Genomic DNA, 6,000 nt, shown 5'->3' with positions numbered 1-6,000 from the left:
TTAGCTACATAAATACTACAAACAGTATTGAACATATTGGCTTAAAGTTACCTTTTTATCTTATAATATACAGTAGAAGGGTTAAAATGAACATGTCAGGAGCAATATGCTCCCAGAACCACGAGCAGTTCTGGGTGGATATTGCTTATCCCTGCCTAACTGTCCTGTATACACTATCATACATAAAGAGATCTTTAGAAAAATTATTTTTTAAAGATCCTTTATGATATGCTAATGAGGCCAGCAACAAGGTGCAAGGGTGTTCGTTCCCTTGGCTAGTCGGCCCCCTTAGCATGTTAGCATGACTGGAAGTCTGGGGATGTTCTGATCATGTGCACTGAGCCGAAATCCAGTGTTTGAGGCATACTTACATGCTAAGGGGGGCGAATAGCCAAGGGAACTAACACCCTTGTGACTAGTTGCTGGCTTCCTTAGCATATGATAAAAGATCTTTAGAAAAACGTTTTCTAAAGATCTCTTTATCTATGCTAGTGTATACAGGGACGGTTAGACAGGGATTAGCAATATGCACCCAGAACTGATCGTGATTCTGGGTGCATATTGCACCTGACAGGTTCCCTTTAACGGAAAAAGGAACTAAGGTGGGGCAGGGAGGAGATAGAGGCAAAGCACCTCCTTCCCCCTCTCCCCTACTTTCTACATAGAATCTTGTCAGAAGCCTCTGCCATATATTATATCAGTAATATAAAAATATCTATTCAGTCAAGGAAGACAGATTTTCCTTGAGAATTGTGAATTTTGAAAATGAAAAATCAGTCCAGGAGGAGAAAGAAGTGGAATTCTCTAATAAGATATATTAGTAAGATGCTTATTTTCATGTGCATTATTTATGAAATAAGAATTAAAACGACGGTCTGATTCTTCCTTAGCAGTATCATACACATTATCTGCGCTGATGGGAAGGTGTATTAAATTTGATTTCAATATGACTTGATTTCATGGGACTGTGTCCACTCATGAGGTTCCACACAGATAACTATAGGTTTTAAATAATTTTATAGATATAATTGCAAGTTTTTTTTTTTTTAATACAAATGTTACCCTGCAAAGCGAATTACACTTTTACATAATCGTATTAACTTGGGAAATAAATCATTGTTGCTGGGATCATTTTGTGTTATCTCCACTGTATTAGTCAAAAAGTATGCATAGTATTTTTCTATTTTACACACTGACTTAAAATTGTATACATATTGCAATTGAGAATATACATTATAATAATTTAAAATGATACTAAATGTCTTCGATATCTTCTTCAGCCGAGAAATTCATGAAAATCCACACAAAAATATCGCTTGGTGCTTTTTTTTTTTTTGTTCATTATTTAAAATAAAAATAAAAAGAAGAGTGATAAAAAGTTTGAAGTAAAAACACAATTACAAAAGAAAGAAATAATATTTTTACAACAAGAGTAATCTGTCACGACCAACCAACTGAGGCTTGCACACATAAGTTTGTAGTAAATACACTTTATATGTACAATCTCTGGAAACATACTCCTGGTTTACAGAGGATCAAATACATCTCGTGATATTCAATGCATTCGTTGCTGTCCATTTACAATACCAAGTTTACACGCATTGAAGAGTCCACATTTTTTTTTGTTTTGTTTTTTATAAAGTTACAAATTTAAAATGTAACAAAAAAAAAAAAGAAAAAAAAGAAATACTCAGACGTTTTATTGATTTTTTTTGCTTTTTATATCGAATTATAAATTATGTACCGATTAAACACAAGACTGTGTGAAGGTGCGTTCATAACCTTTTAGTGTTAGATAATAAAACTAAACGATAAAGCAAATTTACCCATTCACTCCTGCAACGCACTGCGAAACAGGCTGCTACCGAATTAGTGGTTAGACCTTTGTCTGGTACCATGGGGTCAATATGACCCCATGCAGATTGGTACAAGTAGTGACTTTTTGTTTTCATGATACCAGACAAGGGTTTAAGAACAGAGCATTAAAAGCTGCAAGCGGCTGCTGCTTGTTATGGATGCTCACTACACAGATGGAGCATGCTTGTTTGAAACAAGAAGCATGCAATTGCTTCTCTTCGGATGGAGAAAATGTCTAACCGGATTAGATCCTCGCACTTAAGGTAATCTGTCACTAGGTTTTTGCTACATCCTCTGAGAGCAGCATAATGTTGGGGCAGAGACCCTGATTCCAGAGATGTGTCATTTACTGAGCTGCTTGCTGTCATTTTAATAAAATTACTGTTTTCTTTGCTGCGGATTTAACAGTTCATGAATACGCTGGATTACCTGGCAGCATGCCAGGTAGTCCTGTAGTGATAATCTCCGGCTAATTAAACAGTGATTTTATCAAAATTACACTAAGCAGCCCAGTAAGTGAAACATTGCTGGAATCAGGGTTTCTGTCCCTACAGTATGCTGCTGTCAGACTAAGGCCAGAGTCACACTTGTGAGAGACTCGCACGAGTCTTGCATCACATCACTCAGCATGGTCTGCTGCTCTCTGGACACGAGTGTCTCAGCTGCATAGAAATACATGCAGCCAACCTGCTCCTGTCAGGTGAGTGTGCGGCCGTGCCGGGTGGTGTGATGCGAGACTTGCGCGAGTCTCTCGCAAGTGTGACACTGGCCTTAGTGGCAAAAACCTGGTGACAGATTCCCTTTAACAGAAGTGGAGTACCTGAGTGGGCTTATCAAACATGTTCTGTGTGAACTCCTACTAAACAAGCAGAAGCTTGCACGCTCATTAATCCTGTTGTCTTTAAAGCAGCAATTCTGATTTGCCAAACACATAGGAAAAAAAAAAAAAGATAACCCGATATGTGTAAATATTTGCGACTTTTGTAGTATGCGTCATCATTTGAGATATGGCTAATAATTTTAATTGAGCTTCCTTCACTACAGGCCAAATGTTCAGATGACAAACTATAATTATGAGGAATGTGCAAAGAGCAGCACTGCTGGAGAGGTACAGACCACGTGATACAGAAATTAAGAGTGAGGTTTAAAGCTTAAGCCAGACTACGAGACAATGGCAATCACTCAAATTACCCTGCAAATATTACAACTGGTGTTTATGCCCCAAAAAAATAAAATAAAAATTGCAATTAAAAATGTAATTATAAATGATAAAAATAAACAAGCGTGAGAGAAAGCATTAATTATAAGTTAGGTAGGTCCTTCAATAATTAGTCTTCTTCAATCATGTGAATAAAACACAGTTTTTCAATGCACAGCTATGGCGGTACATGTTTCCTTCCTTGAAGAATGCTGTTCATAAGGCAGTGAATAACCAAAATAAAGATTCCAGTCATTTTTAAATTAACGATATGAAAAAAAGTCTGTAATGCGGTCGGTAAAATCAGCCAAGTGTGGTGACAACTGCTTTGTGCATCCGTACAGCCTGTACACAAAGTTCTCCGAGTCATTCGTCTAGGTTCAAGCATACAGATTATTCAATAACTGCTCAACCGCTTAGGCTCGAGTGAGTCCAGTGAGTCGTTTGAAACCTCAATTTATAAATGTTTTTTTTTTTACCGATGGCATTCAGAATTAAAAATGTACCTGTGCGTCAAACAGTGTCATAAAAAATAATAACATTACACTATACATCTGATTGACAGCAACTCTCGGAACAAAGCCTTACAGTGTATAAAAATAGCTACGTAAAAAAATTTACATAAAAGGCAAACAAAACAAATTCTCAGTGCAGACATTTACATAAAAAAATAACAGAACACAACATGGTAAGCTATCATCATGGCTGTTGGAACAGTTTTTCTTGATCCTTTTCAGAAATAATTTTCCTCATAATTCTGGGACAACTTGGTACAAATGTTTAATACTTTGACCATGAACATTTGCAGTTCCATTGTATATATTCCATTGAGTACAATCCACATTCATGCTTCAAACTGCTCATCATGGTTTCCCTACAAAGTGCAAAAACAGGATGAAATTAGCATTGCCATAGCTAAATAAACAAATCTAAAAAACAAACCAAACAACATGACACTCTTGGGTCATTATAGCATCTCGGCTTACATCAGTATAAAGATAACAGAAATATTTCTAAGTAGGATGTCTCATACTTCTCCAAAGGATATGGCTTCCCTTACTCAAAAAATACTTGAAATCCCAAATGTTTTATGGCAGATATAAACTTCTTTGCATTTTTTTTTAAATGATCAGAAACAGGAAACAATTCCATTTTCTCATAATTTTTTATTTAGTTTTTAGCCCTTCCCGCCATAGCCATTTTCAGTTTCTCTCCCCTTCTTCCAAGAGCCATAACTTTTTTATTTTTCCAGCAATATATTCATATGAGGGCTTGTTTATTGCGGAATGAGTTGGGCCTTTGAACGACACCATTCATTTTGCCCCATATTGTACTGAAAAGTGGGGAACAAAATTCCAAATGTGGAGAACTTGCAAAAGAAAAAAAGTTCAATTCCACAATCGTTTTTTTTTATTTACTAAGTTCACTACATAGTAACCCTGACCTGGCAGCATGATTTCCCAGGTCAGTATGAGTTCAGTATACAGGTCAGTATGAGTATGGTAGTAATCTACCAAATTAAAAAAATAATTAAGTTTGAAAAATAAAAAAGGCACTTTTCACCATTTTCTGAGACCTATTGCATTTTCATTTTTCAGGATCTGGGTCTGTGTGACTGTTTGTTTTGTTCGTCTTGAGCTGATATTTTTAATTATACTATTTTTGGGTAGATATCATGTTTTGATTGCCTGTTATTACATTGTAAAAAAAAATTATAATTCTTATGTTTTGATTTTTTTGTCAATACTCTATTTACTAATCAGATCAATTTATTTTATATTTTGGAACTAATGCTTCGATACTAACTATATGTATTTTTTTTAATTATTTTCAATGGGGCAAAAGCTGGGTTATTTAAATTTGTATTTTGTTTTCATTTCCATATTTTTAAGAACTTTGTTCCCTACTTTTTATTGTGTTTAATAGTCCCCTTAGGGGACTTGAAGCTGAGATCATCGCTTGTGCTCTACAGAGCAGTGCAGTGCTATAAGCTGGGTCTTACATGCTGCGTCAGTGAATCACTGACAGGTCTCCTGCACTCCTTTACAGAAATAATCACCAATTTGTTAGAGAAGAAAACCCATACCAACACCCACAGGATAAGTAAAAACTGTAATTTACAATACAATTATAATCAAAGAAGAAGACTGCACCGAAACGTGCGCGCGTCGGTGTGGGCGTCACACACTTGGATTTGTGCTCCATCTATACTCTGGAAAATTTCCACATTTATCTGTATTTACTTTGCATCTATTACTGGTTCTATATGACTATTTAGCATCATGGATACCAATTGTATTGTGGAGCAGCTTCCTCTTATACTATATACCTGCAACTTTATATGTTTAGTATATATTTTATTAGAACCACATACTACTGATAATTTTGGTTGGTGCATGCTATATACGTACTTGGGTAATATTTTTGTGTTATTACCACTACTGCATATTATGGCAGCAATTGGGTGTATGTATTGTGGTTTAATGTGAGGTTACCCCTCCTTAGCACGTGACACTTTATCTCCCCTTGTCGTCTAATTATTTATCAATTTTGCACTTTAACCCTTATTTTTATATTTTTGCATAGCCCCTTGTTTGCATACCGTGTGGTTTGCAGGTTACCTCATTTGTAACGCCCTTCTCTTTCCAGCCAATGGTTGTATTTTTAAAAAATTATTTAAAAATCTAATATATGCTCTTTTTATCGAATATTAATAGATATTGTTATTTTGTGACCTGTTATTCGGTTTTTCTTCTTTGGTTCTGTACTGCTTTACACAAGTACTGCAATATATAGAACCAGTGACCAAATGAAAAAATATTCATGTCCGATAGCGGAACTAAGTGAAAAAGCAAAAAAGTAAAAAAAAAAAAGTGAAAAAAAAACTAAAAAGTGCAGAAAAATGAAGAAAAAAGTCTTACCACTAAAACCACAGTTTTTGTGTT

General features: G+C 35.4%; 1 protein-coding gene across 2 annotated transcripts in view; it reads right to left on the bottom strand.

Annotated features, from left to right (window-relative positions):
- Positions 1–1,474: 1,474 nt before the first annotated feature.
- Positions 1,475–6,000, bottom strand: part of ALCAM (activated leukocyte cell adhesion molecule) — a 199,171-nt gene continuing 194,645 nt past the window's right edge. For both annotated transcript variants that reach the window (XM_075336567.1, XM_075336568.1), the window contains one exon: positions 1,475–3,929. The gene's annotated coding sequence lies outside the window, so the exon portion shown is untranslated. The remainder of the gene's footprint in view (positions 3,930–6,000) is intronic.

The sequence above is a fragment of the Anomaloglossus baeobatrachus genome, chromosome 2 (genome assembly GCF_048569485.1).
Source record: "Anomaloglossus baeobatrachus isolate aAnoBae1 chromosome 2, aAnoBae1.hap1, whole genome shotgun sequence".
Taxonomy (NCBI): Eukaryota; Metazoa; Chordata; class Amphibia; order Anura; family Aromobatidae; genus Anomaloglossus; species Anomaloglossus baeobatrachus.
The sequence above is the reverse complement of the archived record's forward strand: the minus strand, read 5'-3'. Positions and strand labels throughout refer to the sequence as shown.